The sequence below is a fragment of the Erythrolamprus reginae genome, chromosome 1, assembly GCF_031021105.1.
Source record: "Erythrolamprus reginae isolate rEryReg1 chromosome 1, rEryReg1.hap1, whole genome shotgun sequence".
Taxonomy (NCBI): Eukaryota; Metazoa; Chordata; class Lepidosauria; order Squamata; family Dipsadidae; genus Erythrolamprus; species Erythrolamprus reginae.
In genome coordinates, this window is record NC_091950.1 from 105,910,685 (window position 1) to 105,928,195 (window position 17,511).

Sequence of the window (17,511 nt, forward strand, 5' to 3'; positions counted from 1 at the left end):
AGCAGCTCCCACTTTTGTGAATAGCCCCAGAAAGGCTGGTGCCAACCTATCTACAAGACAAAAGTTTGGGCCATCTTATCTACAAAAAACCTTCAGCTCCAGGATTAGCCTTCACAAGATCCAATAGGATACATTTCTTCATTTCTTGGGCAAGGCCCAAGAGAGGGTGTAAATATATTTCTCTCTCCACTCCATGTGGCCTTCTATCCAGAATCACATGTGCTTGGTGGTTCTACTTCACATTAAACCATCCTTCCAAGTGGCATCCATATTTGCTGTGTCTTTCTTCCCACTTGGCACTGTACCCAGATGGAAATTTCTTCCAACAATATATTATATATTTCTAATGAATTATGACATAAAAGGTTGATGATTTTGAAAAAATGCTATTATACTAGTGTTCTTTCTACATATATACCATATATTTTTGAGTAATAGTTGCATCTTTTCCCTCCCTAAAAGAGGCTGAAAATTTGGGTGCATCGTATACTCCAAATATACTTTCAAAACTTTTTCCCACCAGCCCTAACTAGATGCTAACAATTTTCCCAGCTTCCTATTCCCTCCAAATAAGGTTTTTTTCAGCCCTAAGTCTTTACAGGCTTGTTTTCATTCCTACTTCCTCTGAAAAAGGCTAGCCAGACCCCCACCTCTGAACTTCGGTGTTTTTGCGATGCTGTGATTTCGCTGAGGCTCCCCTCGCTGGGAAACCCCACCTTCGGATTTCCGTTGCCAGCGAAGCACCTGTTTTTGTGATGCTGAGATTCCCCTGCAGCATTGCAAAAACACAGAAGTCTGGAGGTGGGGTTTCCCATGGAGGGGAGCCTCAGGGGAATCCCAGAAGTGCAAAAACGGGCACTTTGCTGGCAACGCAAGGTCCAGAGGTGGGCTTTCCCAATGAGGGGAGCCTTTGCCTGGCAACGGAGGTCCAGAGGCGGGGCATCCCAGTGGCAGCGGCGGTTCATAAGGTGAAAATAGTTTGGAAGAAGAGGCAAAAAAAATCTTGAACCCTGGGTTCGTATCTCAAAAAGTTCGTATGACAAGGGGTTCGTAAGACGAGGTATCACTGTATTTGTTTTTTACTATCAACTTCTCTCATCTTCTCTTGTGCCTCTGCCCCCCACATTCTCTTAGGTTTCTTCCTCACCTTCCGCAGAAGGCATTGATGAATAAACCATGTACTTGTGTGCCACTGAAGCATCAATTTCCATTTCATTGCAGGTTTCACCTCTCTATGTGAGGGAAATGTGTTTGACAGATCCTTGAGAACTTTACAGGGTAGATTTTCAACTAAACCAGAAGCAAATGAGAAAGACACAGACACTGGTAGTAAATGGCAAAGGATAAGAAACATAGCTGCAATTAGCATAAAATATTGTAAAGACGGTAATTTTCTTTGTGACAAGTACCTCCAAGCATAGCTGGGAGTGACTGTATATACAACTGTAATACATAAATTAGAAATGAAGATGTGAGAAGATTTTTGCAGTGAGGACTGTAACAAATATAAAGCCACATATTTGAGCTACATATTTGACTACTTATTAAGTAGTCAAATATGTAGCTAGATGCAGAAATGGGAACCCCGAACAATAGACTGAATGGTGGATATAAGTAATATAAATAATTTAAAAACACAGCCAGAATGAGGATTTCTTAGACACATGAAATACTGTATATTTTGTTGCAGTGCAATACCCATTTATGAAAATTCCACAACCCCCCCTGGCTGTTTCTTAAACCTAACTTCAGAAATTCCAGTGGATGGGTGGTGAGGCTGCACTTTGCTTGTCAGAAGATTTTAAAAGGTAATCCCATGACTTCAGGACACTGCAACTGTCTTAAATATGAATCTGTTGCCAAGTTCCTGAATTTTGATCATGTGACCATGAAGATGCTGCAGCGGTCATAGATCACATGTCAGGCCTGGAAGCCATCTTTTGTATTGGGCCTTCAGGACTGCCACATTTTACTCCTGCGTGAAACTGGGAAGTGGGATTGTATGGAGTATGGGTGATGTGTAGTCATAATAACATTCTTTTCTTTGAGAGTCAAAGCCGTCTTGCCTTGCACCTGGAGGGGAGTGGTTAGGAAACATCTCCAGTTGGAACAGTGCATTAATTGGACCATGTGATGGATTTGTGGGTGCTGGGCAGGGGCTTGAACTTTCCTTTGGGTGGGGAAAACCTGGAAGCTCTGAGATTTGGGTTTTCCCAGATTATGTTATCCCTAATAAAATAGAACTTTGAGAACATTCATGCCCCAGAGTTTTCTTTCCTTAGAGGTGTTACTTAGAACCCTGACATTATGTTTTCCAGTGCCGTGGTAACTTCGAACAGCCACTAAATGAATTTATGTAAGTCAAGGACTACCTATATACACATATTACTTTTATTTTTTAATTAGCCTAATAAATTCAGAATTTGTTTGTTTGTTTGTTTGTTTATCTATCTATCTATCTATCTATCTATCTATCTATCTATCTATCTATCTATTTATTTATTTATTAGATTTGTATGCCGCCCCTCTCGGTAGACTTATTCAGAATGAAAAACACAGGCCCAGGTGCATTTATAATGGGCTGGAAGTAGGAGTAGGAGAATATTTTCTGTTTCTAGGCTCATAAAAGAGTGAGTGGCTTGTACCAGGAATGGACCAAGCAGAAAATGCAAATCTGTCCATAATGTAAAGTAATTACTGCTCATATAACAGATACCAATGAAACTGTGTGCATGTGTGTTCCGTGTTATCCTGCATAAATCACTCCAGCACTTTCAATCTCTTCTACCATGCTTGGCCTCAATTGCACTATTGATGTTAATAGCTGCGACATCCCCTTCACGGCCACTTAAATGCTGAAATGCTTTGCAGCTTAGACATTAGCAACCTATTAGAGCAGCTGAAAAAACCCACAATTTTAAAGCTTGCAATTTCTTACCATCTAACTATAATACTATCATTCTTTATTATTCTCAGCAAGCAGCATTTATTTTGAGCTGAAAGGATCTTCATGTGTCCTGTGCCATACTTAAACCAACCATCCTCAGCTTATACTTGTTATAAAGTGATAAACTTATTTTAGGCTGTTAGAAAACTTGGAATGATATAGTAATTGGGAACAGATATATTTCTCATGAAAGCAGAACAGCTGGAAAGCAACAGGTCTCAAACACTTCTGTTACAAAGAAGGGAAACGGCATACCTTATTAGCACAATACTATTGAAGAACAAATCTTAAGAGAGCTATATTTTCAAGAAAACAAAGAGAAAGCAATGCATTCTCTGGAAAGTGGGACTTAAAGAAGTTTAAATAATATTTTTTCCCCAACAAATCTTTGCATGATTCTGCCTTTCCAGGTGCTATCAGGCCCTTCAGCAAGAAAGCCTTAATTACTAACCTTCTGTTTCTTACACCTTCACTTTATTTTCTTCACATAACCTCATTATTTCTAGATAAATAATAACATGTCTTTGGTAATCAGACTATTTTGTCAGTGTTTGTACTCTGAAAAGACAAGTGCACACGTAACAAGAGCAGCAGCACAGCCAAATCACCAGATATCAGCAGAGTCTCTACTGGAGTGTGGGTCCAGCAGATGTCTAATTATGGTACTTCCTGGTGCCAGTCCTGAAATAAATTAACTAAAATCAGGTTTGTAGCTAAACAAGAGTCTAGCCTGGTGTCTAAAGTCAGGGAAAAGAGGTAGTATCACAATTTGTGCCTATGATATGCTTTCATTGTAATGCCCGATAACATCTACACCAGTGTTTCCCAACCGTGGCAACTTGAAGATATTTGGACTTCAACTCCCAGAATTTTGGGAGTTGAAGTCCAAATATCTTCAAGTTGCCAAGGTTGGGAAACACTGATCTACACCATTGAAGACATTTGAACAGACAAAGTATCTCCTGAACCTCCACATTTCATATGCACATCATATTGTTTATAGACTTTTTTCTATATTATCTTGAATACTGCTGGGCTAGAATACAGTCACCGAGAATGAAATAGGCATGATTTTGTACTCCATTTCATGCATATTCAGACAAGGTTCTCCAAATATCTGTTTTTTTAAAGGTAATGTAACCTTTGTAATATATGACTTGAAAAATAATGTTGAAAGAAAAGATAAGGAATCATCATTACAATCTCACATATAATTGGGATGCAAAGGGAAGAAATTATTGGTTGGGAAAAAATTGAGTTTATGGTCTTTCTTTTATTTTTATCCCATCTTTATTATTTTTATAAATAATTCAAAGTGGCGAATATACCTAATACATGTTTCTGCTCCTATTTTCACCACCACCACAAGCCTGTGGGGTGGGCCAAGAGAGAGTTTGGCCTACCCTAAGGTCAACCAGCTGGTTTTCATGCCTAAAATGGGACTAAATTAAACAGTGGAAAATATGGAGACAGTTTCTGTAAGATCAAAGTTATAACTTTTTATAAGAATTCCTGAGGTTGCTGCTTGCATGGGGAAAAAATAAAGACAAGGAATAAAGACAAGGTAACAATATGATGATAGGCGCTCTCCTGCATTGTGAAGAAAGAATGAGTCAAATAAGTACTTTGATTGCAGAAGTGAGAGGCAAAAGACAAAGAAAACGACTTCAGAAGAAAAAATGAACACACTGAGAATATCAATTTAATGAATATGAGACTTCTTACACAGAGCATTGCAAGGAAAATATTTGAGATAAGGAAAGGAAATTCAGGTGGTCCCCAACTTCCAACCATTTGTTTTGTCACCATTTGATTTTACAATGACACTGAAAATATGGACTTTTGAGAGTTTTTCACACTTAAGGCCATTGCAACATTTCCATTGTCATGCGATTGAAATTTAGATAGGATAGGATAGAACAGAACAGAACAGAATGTTATTGGCCAAGTGTGAATTTTCTTGTGCATATGCTCTCAATATACATAAAAGATAAGTTTATCAAGAATCATAAGGTACAACACTTAAAGATAGTCCAGGCACAAATAAGCAATCAAATCATATTAGGAACCAGTCAATGTAAATTGTAAGGGTACAAGCAACAAAGTTACAGTCATACCGTCATTTGTGGGAGGAGATGAGTGATGAGTACGATGAGAAGATTAATAGTAGTGCAGACTTAGTAAATAGTTTGAGTGCGTTGAAGGAATTATTTGTTTACCAGAGTGATGGTGTCTAGTTGTTCTGAACTGGGGTGCTCTATGGTGTCGTTTTGAGGGTAGGAGTTGAAACAGTTTGTGTCCAGGATGTGAGGTGCCTGTAAATATTTTCACAACCCTTTTTTTTGATTCATGCAGTATACAGGTCCTCAATGGAAGGCAGGTTGGTAGCAATTGTTTTTTCCGCAGTTCTTATTAGCCTCTGAAGTCTGTGTCTGTCTTGTTGGGTTGCAGAGCCACAGTTATAGAGGTGCAGATGACAGACTCAACAATTCCTCTATAGAACTGTATCAGCAACTCCTTGGGCAGTTTGAGCTTCCTGAGTTGGTGCAGAAAGAACATTCTTTGTTGTACTTTTTTGATGATGTTTTTGATGTTAGGTGACCATTTTAGATCTTGTGATATGGTAGAACCTAGAAATTTGAAAGTCTCTACTGTTGATACTATGTTGTCTAGTATTGTAAGAGGTGGAAGTATGGGCGGGTTTCTCCTAAAGTCTACCACCATTTCTATGATTTTGAGTGTATTTTTTTTAAATTTTAAACTATTTTATTTGACATACAAACATTTAAACACTTAAACATTTAAATACTATACAAACAACATTAAACATTTACAATTTATACACACACAATTTATATGGATACAAAATTTATATTTTACAATTCTATTTACTATGCATTTTTTAAAATTTCCACCCAGTTGTATAATTTATCCCACACTCTGTAATAGTCCTTGTTTTGTTGGTTTTGTATCTCATATGTTAATTTGCTAAATTTGGCGCAGTCTAATATTTTTTTAATCACCATTTCTTCGTTTGGGGTCTTTTCTTGCTTCCATACTTGTGCAAATGCTAATCTTGCTGTGAGTATATGATTTATTAAGTAATAATTTTCTTTACTATGTTTGCCTCTAATTATTCCTAATAAGTACATTTCTGGTTTCATCTCAAGTTTGAGTGTATTTAATTCCAGATTGTTCCAGTCAGATCACCAGCTTAGTTGTCCAACCTCCTGTCTGTATGTGGATTCATCATTGTCTTGAATGAATCTGATCACGCTTGTGTCATCTGTGAACTTCAGTAGTTTAGCACATAGATTATTAGATGCAGTCATTGGTATAAAGAGAGAAGTGGTGAGAGCAGGCAGCCTTGGGGGTGCTGTGTGCTAGTTGTACAGGTATCTGATGTGACTATGCTTGGCTTCACCTGCTGTTTCTTGTTTGTTAGGAAGATGCTTAGCAACTGGCTCATATTGATGATGCTTGCAGTCATGTGATCACCTTTTGTGACCTTCTGGCAAGCAAGATTCACTTAACAACTCTGTTACTAACTTAACAGCTGCCATAAACAATAATTGTAGCAAGAAAGGTTATAAAATGAAGCAAAACTCACTTAACATATGTCTCATTAGCAAAAGAAATGTTGCTAAATTCTGGTGGTGATATGGGGACTACCTGTGTAATAGAATCCAGGTTCTTCTGTTGTCTGCACATCTGTTACATCTATCTAGTGGTCATTGGATGGATAAGTGCAAAAAGCTGGTGGATTCAAAGTTGAATTACAAAACAGAAACTACACTGTCCTATTTTCATTAGCATCCCTAGATTTATGAGTCAGAGTTTAATCAGTCAGTTGATTCTTGCAAAGGAGCAAAGAAACTATCAGGTGGTTTAAAAATTAAACATCTTGGCTAACCAATTAAAATGGAAAAATGTTTTATTGTTCAATTTCTCTTTTTCACTTACACCAGACAACAAATAGAGGCAACCAACGCTAGAAAAAAGAACTGCTGTGGCTTGATACAAACCTTGTAACTAGTCCATGGGGAATTTATTAGTTAATGACTCCCTTAGATTAATTTATTTATTGGATTCTGCCTTTTAATTAGGACCTCAAGGCAGGGCTATGTTTTCTCGCTTCTCCCCACAACCACACAGTGAAATAGGCTGGGCTGTGTTGCAGTCACACTGCATCTTGAAATGCGTTATTGTAATAACCATGAATACTTTCCATAGTTAATGCTTTATGTAGACGGTGCAATGTCAACTTTATTACAAACACAATAAAACCCAAATCAGCTTTCCATCTCAAGAAAATTACAATTTGAAATCTGTGAGTGGAGACTTAAAAAAGAAATGCTGAAATTTGGACAGACTGAAATACAAATTTCTAATTAATTTGCTTCTTTTTAGACAAATATAAATGTTGCCACCACACAAATGGGAAGATGATGTTTCATCCATTCATGTCTGACTCTTAGCAACTCTATGGGCCAGGTCTATCCATATCTTCCGATCTTGCACTACTTCCACCAAATGTACCCCTATTTTAAAAAATAAAAATAAATACAGTTAGTCCTTGACTTACAACCAACCACAATTGAGCCCAAAATTTAATGTGCCAAGTGAGAAATTTGTTAAATAATAATAATAATAATAATAATTATTATTATTATTATTATTATTATTTATTAGATTTGTATGCTGCCCCTCTCCGTAGACTTGTAAATGAGTTTTGCCCCATTTTTTCTGGCCTCAAATGTTAAGTGAATCACTGCAGTTGTTAAATTAGTAACACATTTGTTAAGTGAATCTGATTTCCCCTTTCACTTTCCTTTTCAGAAGGTTGCAAAAGGTGATCACATGACTCTGGGTCATAAATGTGAGTCACTTGTCAAGCATCCAAATGTAAATCTGAGAATACTGCAAGTCGTAAGTGTGAAAAACGGTCCTAAGTCACTTTTCAATGCTGTTGCAACTTTCAACAGTCACTAAGTGAACAGTTGTAAGTTGAGAGCTACTTCTGGTATTGGAGTTGGGATACGTAGGAATAAATACGAAGAATAGGAATGAATCTATATGGCACCTGTATCCTCTTTCTACTTGCATGCATTATTTGGAGATAATATAATGGTTACCTTCCCAGGGTAAGCAAGCCAAAGTCTGAACTCAAGCGGCTCTCTTGGAAGGAAACAAATGAGGCCAGCTGCTCTTTGTCAACTTCCTCTTTATTTATGTATTTATTTATTTTTGTCAAGTACATTTTGTCAAGTACAAAGATATAACAAAGTTTATATACATACTAGAAAGAGAGAAACATAAGGACAGGGGATGATAGGCACGCAGGTGGACTTATGCATGCTCCTTATTTACCTCTTAGGAATTGGGTGAGGTCAACAGTGGATAGTCTAAAGGTAAAGTTTTGGGGGTTAGGTGATGATACTACAGAACCCTGTAGTGAGTTCCATGCATTAACTACTCACTTACTAAAGTCATATTTCCTGCAGTCGAGTTTGGAGCTGTTAACTTTAAGTTTGTATCTGTTGTGTGCTTGTGTGGTGTTGTGGTTGAAGCTGAAGTAGTCATTGACAGGAAGGACGTTGTAGCAGATGATTTTATGGGCTATGCTTAGGTCCTGTTTACGGTAACGTAGTTCTAAGCTTTCTAAACCTAGGCTTGCAAGTCGAGTTGTGGAGGGTGATTAATTGGGGAGCGAAAGTCAGTCTCCCCTCTTTAGCCATGGTCCCTCACCAAAAAAATAAAAACCCATCGTGTTTTTGAGCTGCTTATGCAAGCGCGTGTGAACGAAAGTCGCTTTTTTTCCTCCCACCTTCAGCTCAGAAAATTTAGCCCCTCGCAGCCACACAGCTGGGCTAGGTTGCCGCCTTCCTCTCCGGAGAGCGCCTGGCTTGCTTGCTTTCCCTTCACCTGAGTCGCGTCTCTGGAAGTGAACCGTGCAAAGAGCAATTATTTCCCCTTCCCTCCTTCTCCAGGCCAGGCAGCCAGCAGCAGCCAGGCACCGCTCGCCCGTTTGTCACATTACATTCATGTTTGCAGCGTGTGTGCACGGGAGCGCAGCGCCCAATGAGGAGGAGCGGGAACGCGCGCGCGCGCGCTCTCCCTCCCTCCTTTTTCCTCACAGGAGCCGTTTCTCCTCTTTCCCCCTTTTTTCCGCTTTTCCCAACTCCGCAAGTTGGGAGGCGCGCGAGCCCGCTTTGCACCTGCTCCCTCTCCCCCCCGCCCTTTTTCTCCGCCCAACTTTTCCTCTAAGGGCTTCGCCCTCTCCGAACATGAGGGGTTGCAGCAAACACAGCGCGGCGAAGCCAGCAGCCGAGTCGGGGCTTCGGGGCTGAGGCGTGGGGAAGAGAGGGAGGCGAAGCGGAGGGTGTCTCTCTCCCCCCACACGCACACGTGAAAAGAGCGCCAAACCCCACCCGCCCGCCAACCTGTCTCCCTGAAGGGTAAGCTCTCATTGGTCTCTCAGAGCGCCCAGTTCGCTCGGTTGGAAACAGGCTGTTACTTTGTTTTCTCGACGGTGAGCTTTCAAAGTTGTGCTCTTTTTTTTTTGGCGGGAGGCGGGGTGGTGGTGGTGGAAAAAGAAAGGCTAGACATTGTTTTGAGGCGGACCTGGCGAGCGCGGACCGCGTTTGGGTGTTGCGGGGTGGTGGTGGTGGTGTTCCGCCCTCCCAAAATGGCCAGCGGTTCTGGGACAAGCTTGGAAGGGGCGAGCCAGCCAGCCAGCCCTGAGCCTCGGGAACTGCAGGTGGGAACGGGATGTACAATTCTATCGCATTATTCTACCCGGTCGGCCGCCCCCCCCCTCCCCGGACTGCGCGGATGAATGAACAAAACGACTTCGGGACTTTTAAAAGCGACGGGGGCGGTTCCGGCCACAGTTAGTTGGCGGTGTTATTTCCAATTCGTCCGATTCAGTTCCGAGTTAATGCCTGCCTAGAATTGGAGCGCGGGGCGAAGGTAGTGGGATGCAAGTTTGAAGTCTGGTCGTTTTCCATCAGCGGATGGATGGAATATTTGACGGATTGTTTATTATTATTATTGTTGTTGTTGTCAACAATACAACACAGCAAACGAGATCACTATGCTGGATTTCGCATTATCATTATTACTATTATACTTATTGCTGTTGTTATTATTATAATTATATTATAATAATATAATATTAAAATTAATATTGTTATTATTATCAACAATACAACACAGTAAATGAGACCACTATGCTGGATTCTGAATTATTATTATTATTATTATTATTATTATTATTATTAATAATAATAATAATAATAATAATAATATTACTATTCTTATTGTTGTTGTTCTTATATTATAATAATAATATAATAATAATATTACAATTAATATTGTTATTATTATCAACAATACAACACAGTAAATGAGACCACTGTGCTGGATTCCGCATTATTATTATTACTATTATTACTATTATTATTGTTGTTGTTGCTCTTCTTCTTGTTCTTCTTGTTCTTCTTGTTCTTCTTGTTCTTCTTGTTCTTCTTCTTCTTCTTCTTCTTCTTCTTCTTCTTCTTCTTCTTATTATTATTATTATTATTATTATTATTATTATTTCAGCCTCAAAGAGTTTTAATGTATTAATACATTATTGGGGCACTGTGCTGATAAGAATAATGAAAAAGGCAACATGAAATGTGTAATTTCCCCACCTGAACAAATATGCTGCCTTTGAAGTCAGCGATAAATACCTTTCTACTTTGCCTTTTAAAGAAGGTCAACTGGATTTAAGGTAAAGAGCAAAGAAAATTTCAGATAATTTTATAAATATATGAATACATCTTTCCTGACTTATTAGCAAAGACCTGAAACTTGAAATTTGAGTGAGAAAACTCCTCCCCCCCCTTCTGGTGTTCCTACTGGCCTTCCAAATCACTGTTTAATCATTTCCTTGTACAGTATTTGGAAGCAAGTAATTTACTATAGTTTTAAATAAGATAATTACACAGTAGGTCACATTAAAAGAAAAGGCTGTCCTTAATATATAAAAAAATTCAGGAGTAAGTGGGAGTTCTGAAAGAGGAGTTGTAGTCCTATTTTTTAAAGCTATGTGTGTTTTTCAGTGTAAAACATGGGTATATTCCAAGGTGAAATCCAGTAGGTTCTGGAGAACTGGTAGTGGAACTTTTGAATAGTTCGGAGAACCGCAAATATCAACTCTGTCTGGCCTAAAGTTGAGTGAGAATGAAGATTTTGTAATATCCTTCTCCTCCCTTGCTCACCAAGCCACACCTACAGAACTGGATTGAAAAAAAAAGATTTCACCACTGGTATACAGTATTCCTTTCTAAGGGCGTGAGGAAGTGATGCCTCTAAGTTTCTGCTTGATCATCTATTCAAGGGACATATTGTCTGTCAAGTTCTTATAAACTAGGAGTTTACTCCCAATATGGTTTCCGTCAGTTTCTTAGCCATATAGTACCAGTGCATTGTTAACATTTGGTAACAAGTAGAAATTCCAATAGAACAAATATGCAGTATGTAGTTCAGGAGTATGTCTATGACTGTGACGGTGAACCTATGGCATGTGTGCCACAGGTGGTACGCAGAGCCATATCTACTGGCACGCAACCCATTGCCCTAGCCCAGCTCCAGCGCACATGTGGGCACCCGCCAGCTGATTTTTGACTCACACGGAAGCTCTGGGAGGGCCTTTTTGGCCTCCGGAGGGCCTCCAGGAGGGCAGGAGAGGCCGTTTTTGTCCTCCCCAAGCTGCATGAAAGCCTCTGGAGCAGGGGTGGGCAATTAATTTTGCCATGGGGCCGCACGAGAAATTGGGATGGTTTTAGAGGGCTGGTTTAATATAATTAACTCAGTTCTACCCAATAATATACATTATTGGGTAGAACTGAGTTAATTATATTATAATTATATATTGTATTGTATTGTATTGTATTCTATTCTATTCTATTATACAGTGGTACCTCGGTACTCGAACGCTTTGGTTCTTGTACATTTCGGATAACGAACAAAATTTTCGGCAAAAATTTGCTTCGGTATCTGAACAAAAATTCAGCCAGAGAAAATTTTGTTCATTATACGAAATGACGCCGGGGGCTGCTGCAATCCCAGCAGCTTCAGTGGGCTGAGGAGCTCTCTGAGAGCTCCAAGCTGCAGGAAGGGTGGGGGATGCTGCAATCCCGGCAGCTTCGGGGGGCTGAGGAGTTCTCTAAGAGCTCCAAGCTGCAGGAAGGGTGGGGGCTACTGCAATCCCGGCAGCTTCGGGGGGCTGAGGAGTTCTCTAAGAGCTCCAAGCTGCAGGAAGGGTGGGGGCTACTGCAATCCCGGCAGCTTTGGGGGGCTGAGGAGTTCTCTAAGAGCTCCAAGCTGCAGGAAGGGTGGGGGCTACTGCAATCCCGGCAGCTTCGGGGGGCTGAGGAGTTCTATAATTCCTCCAAGCTGCAGGAAGGGTGGGGGCTGCTGCAATCCCGGCAGCTTCGGGGGGCTCCTTTCTTCATTGCTTCCTCTTATTACCTGTAAGCAGCTGCAAAAACTTTCTCCTTCCCGGTGGCTGCTTCCCTTCGAGTAGCAACAGCACCGGGAACATCACGTGATGAAGGGAAGCCGCCGGAGCCATCTCAGCAGTTGCCGCCGCTCCAGCAGCTTCCCTTCATTACGTGACGTTCCTGGCGCTGTTGCTACTTGAAGGGAAGCAGCCACCGGGAAGGAGAAAGTTTTTGCAGCTGCTTACAGGTAATAAGAGGAAGCAATGAAGTCACACAGCTGGGGGACCATGGGCATACAGAGGGTATTGAATATGGGTGTGGGCACATGCAATAGTGTGCACATGCACTATTTTGGCACCTAAGGAAAAAAAGGTTCGCCATCACTGGTCTATGAAGATTTTCAGTCACCCAGGTAGAATTGTCTGGAAGTTGAGTCATGGCAACTGGACTTCCTTTTTGGTTTGAAAACATTTTATGGCTTATCCAAGTTAGTTTATTCAGTCTCAGAGAGCTTCAGGAGTAAACTCTGGAATCTTTGGTGCTTTCTGAGCTTTGTTTGCTTGCAGACTAATAGGTAACATCAGTGTGAATGTGGTGTTTGTTCCCTACTTATATATAGTAGCTTACCCTGCTATTGTTGGTGGGGGTGCAATTTTTTCCTTCGTAGTTCTTTGATTGGGGTGCTGTTTTCTCTTTGCTGGTATTAATCCCAGCTTATCTGAGTGTTGGCTGCTGGAGAAGATGCGTTCTGGTCTTTTTGTTTTATTTGTTAGAGTTTTATCCCCCCTCCCCACTTTTTATTACATTATAAGTAAATCGAGGCAGCAAAACATGTAATACTCCCTTCCTCCTGTTTTCTGTACAACAATCCTGTGAGGTAGGTTGGCTAGCTAAGAGAAAATGGCTGGCCCAAAGTCAACTGGACTTCATGCCTAAGGCCAGACTAGAACTCACAGTCTCCTGGTTTCTATGTCAGCACTTTAACCTTTACACCAAACTGGTTTTTCCTTCTTAGATTATTTTTTTTAATCATCTCTTTCTCAGCGTTGTGTCAATGTGGTTTATCTGTGTGTTTGCTTTTAGTTTTAATTTTGAATATAGAAATTCAACAGCAATTTTTGGAACAGATGTTGGAGAAAATTGTGCCTCTTTGTGACATATCAATCATTGAGATAGCTATGCTAAGCTATCTCGTTATGTCAACACTAGATTATAGAAAAGAGATAACTTTTTTTCAGAGATATGAAAGTATTGACAAAAAAGTCCCAAATATTTTCTCTAGATGATCCTTGCCTTGGGACAAGCATGGCATTTGACATAGAGGAATGTTGGAATTTCCCTTTCAAACTATGTATAAAAAATACACATCAACTGTCATGTAAAACAATACGGAAGTATAATTTGGGAGTTGTATGTATGCATCTTCATTCAGGTATACATACTACAAAGAGACAAGAATCATTTTGCACAGTCCTTCAAGTTCTTTTTTTTTTGCTTCACTGCCTGGCCAGAGGCAATTCTCTGAAGAGTAAAATTTCTTGATATTTTCAGGTCACAGTGCTCAATTAATTTCATATATTAATGCTGTTGTTATTCTCATTAACCAGTAGCTAAATCTAAATTTCAGATAGTGGAGATTTAGGCCTGAGTGAGGATGTTTCAATGACTACTAAGTAGGAACATCACGTACCTACTCCAAAGTATCTACTCCATAGACATCTCTCACTCTTTCACATTCATGTCAGAAGTACCTAGGTGCTTCCGATTTAAATTAGCTGGTGCATCACCATTGCCTGGAGGGCATGCTGGTTGGAGGCTCCTTTCATGTCCCCATTAATGTGGCCACCAAAGTGGTACCTATTTATCTACGCACATTTGCATGCTTTTGGACTGCTAGGTCAGGGATGTCAAACTCAAGGCCCGGGGGCCGGATATGACCTGTGGGGTGCTTAGATCGGGCCTGGAGCCACCTTGAAAACAGCAACAGATCAGCCCATGCCAGCCCCCTGCCAGCAAAAATGGAACTCCATTTTCGCTGGCAGAGGGTTTCAGGAAGCCATTGCAGCCAAAAACAGAGCTCACAAGGGTTGCAGGTGGCCATCCCAAGCTCTGTTTTTGTTGGCAGAGGGTTTCATGTGGCTGTTGCAGCTGAAAACAGCCCAGGATCCCATTTTCTCTGACAGAGTGCTCAGGCCACCATAGGTACCCTCGACATAAGTGATGTAGAGCTGGCCATGCCCACCCTGGCCACACAAACACTTCCTGGACAAACACAACCCTGGTGCTGCCTTCAATTAAATCAAGCTTGACACCCCCTGTGCTAGGTGGCCAGGAGCTGGGGCAAATGGTGGGATCTCACCCCTTCACACCCCAGCACTCAGAACTTGAACACAGGCTTGAACTTGTCACCTCAACATTCTAACCACAGCTTGTCCATGATTAAAACAAAATTGGAAATGACTCTTTTCATAATATTGATTATTGTTAACTTCTTTAATTATATAAAATTAATATGCATTCCCTTGATTAAAAATCATGTGAATATTAGTGATTCAAAGTTCTGTTCTCAGTATCCTGCATTCATATGTATGCATTGAAAATTGGGCTCATACTGAACAGAAACGTTTACTAAGGTTCAGCAAAAAAAAATTCTGAATCCTAATTAATTAGTAAATTTTTGACTTGGAGAGAGATTTATTGATAACCTCATTCACATGAGCTACATATAATACTTTGCCACTTCCTTTTTCCAGGAACTCTTTGTTTTCTTGGCCTGCTCCTAAAAATTTTTATTAATGGCTTTCAATCCAAACACTAATCAGATGAATCCTTAATTTTATTTTTTTGAGTTCAGCCAAGGTTAGCTTGTGCTATGATCTGAGTTCAGCCAAGGTTAGCTTGTGCTATGATCTGAGTTCAGCCAAGGTTAGCTTGTGCTATGATCTGAGCTTTGGGGTGAACCACTGTTTGAATACTGAGTGTTGCTAATGTGTTAAAATAAATTGTGTAACAATGGGATACATCTTGATGCAGAACCTCTTAAACAGGTTAAAACTTCCTAGGTCATTTTTGTTTTGCTGTGTAGTCCATACAAAATTTTAATGTTGCCTATATCCTTTGATCAATTTAAAATTTAAACTAGAGGAAAAGCCATTGCCTGATTTCGTGGATAGAGAAGAGATACAGTTGCAGTTCTTGTGCAACATATTGTCTTTTCTTCACAAAAACATGCTTACTTAGGGAGGAAAATTGATACACAAGTGTATATTAAGTTTTGCTTGGAATAGATTTTAAAATAATTATTGGATCTGTACATTATCAGTCTTAGTAGTAGCGCTAACAAAGACGCAGATGCTTATCTGCCACTTGTCTGCAAGTGAAAATGAGGAAATTTTTTTTGTAACTTAGTTATTTGGAGAACTTAGTCCATTTCCCAGTGTTGTCATTATATTTCATACATTTCATCAAAGTTTATATAGTTCTAGTAAAACTCAAACCTTAAACAGTATTATTACATGTGTCAGTAGCAGCAGCAACAAAATTAAAGTTTTCAAATTATAGGACCAATGTTAATAAAGAGATATTGAAATTCAGTGAGGGGAAACTTTCAAAATTACCAAGAAAAACAAACAAAACAAAACAAAACAAAACAAGGACATCTCTTCTAGAAAGGGAATACTATGAAATATAGAGCACTTTGTAATCTTAAAATATTTAATCTGTATGCTTGTGGGGGTTTTTCCTCCCATATATTTCATATAATGCCTGTAGAGTTGCCTTTGGCAAAATATAAGTTGATAATCAATGTGAAAAAGCCCCATTGAATTTACCGTAATAAATCTCAGCAGACTCTTACTAAGATTTCCCTATGAAAGTATTTACTTATTATCTGCTTTTGATTCCGGGAGCTCATAGTAAGCTTCTGAGGCTATTACTGAGGGGGTGAACATCTTTTCTTTCTTTTTGGGGTCTATTTTTTGGGGGGGGTCTATAAATGGAAGCAGTATTCATTTTAAGTGTCCTTGTGGTAGTTTCCAACCCATAAGAATATAATTCTAACAGATGTAAATGTCTACCAGGCAACTTTCCAGAACAAAAATATGTGAAAAAAAACTTATCCAAAATGAAATCATTGTAGCATGTGTAAACAACCTGAAAATTAATTCACACACTGCCCAGCTTTTGGAAAATAGTGATTGTGTTATCACTATTCCCACTCCCTAAAGGAGGAATCAAAACTGGGATTTTTGAAATGATCTGGCAACTACATTTCAATCTCCATATTGCATTTTCTTCAGAGGAAAGATTAAGACTGATCTTTAAAAAGTGTACCTATCAGTAGATCACAGTGTTGCCTGTGTATATACTGATTTGATGCCTGTGTATATACTGATTTGATGCCCAGTCTCCCACCTTCTAATAAGCAAAGCCTTTGGAGAAGTGCAAAATCTCGCATGAGTGTCATAGAGTTTGAGATGATAAAATGAGCTGCACAGCCTGAGGCTGTGTTAGAGAAAGTTGTGTGTTTAATTAGCCCATCCATTACAACATTTCATATAGTAATTGAATATAAAAAGATGGGAGTAGTACATTTCTTCTGAAGTACTAATTTTCTAGTGTTTTGCATTACATGAAGGAACAATCAAAATGGCTAACCATGCCTGCAGTTTGAGGTGGATTCCCATAATCTATGCTGTACATCCATATTTAAATAAGGAGGTTTTATTTGTATTATTGAATGTATCTGTCACCTTGTTTAAACTGAGAAACTTTGCTATGCATGAAAGTTTACTTGCTGGTTTTTCTTCCACTCTGGTTACTTGAAACGGTGTCCATAGGCAAGTTTTCCTTACCTGTCTGAGCCAGTTGCAAAGGATCCAAACTAGTTGAAGCGAGACCTGCAATTGGCCCTATGAAATACTAATAGCACCCTCCCATTAAATTAAAATGAATTCAGTTCGTTTGAGGGAAAAGGGGATATATTAAAGTAAACCCATCTTCCTTTCCTTTTAAGCAGTTCTAAATTTATTTTTCTCTCTCTCTACTTTTATATGTATCATTCTAGTGCCAAAG

General features: G+C 39.5%; 1 protein-coding gene across 4 annotated transcripts in view; it reads left to right on the forward strand.

The window, feature by feature from the left end:
* Positions 1 to 9,103: 9,103 nt before the first annotated feature.
* The window catches only part of SHANK2 (SH3 and multiple ankyrin repeat domains 2), a 460,235-nt gene continuing 451,827 nt past the window's right edge, over positions 9,104 to 17,511 (forward strand). For 3 of the 4 annotated variants that reach the window (XM_070761430.1, XM_070761447.1, XM_070761457.1), the window contains exon 1: positions 9,104 to 9,405. The gene's annotated coding sequence lies outside the window, so the exon portion shown is untranslated. Of the gene's footprint in view, positions 9,480 to 17,511 lie in introns of all 4 variants that reach the window. The other variant, XM_070761438.1, reaches the window with a different exon arrangement.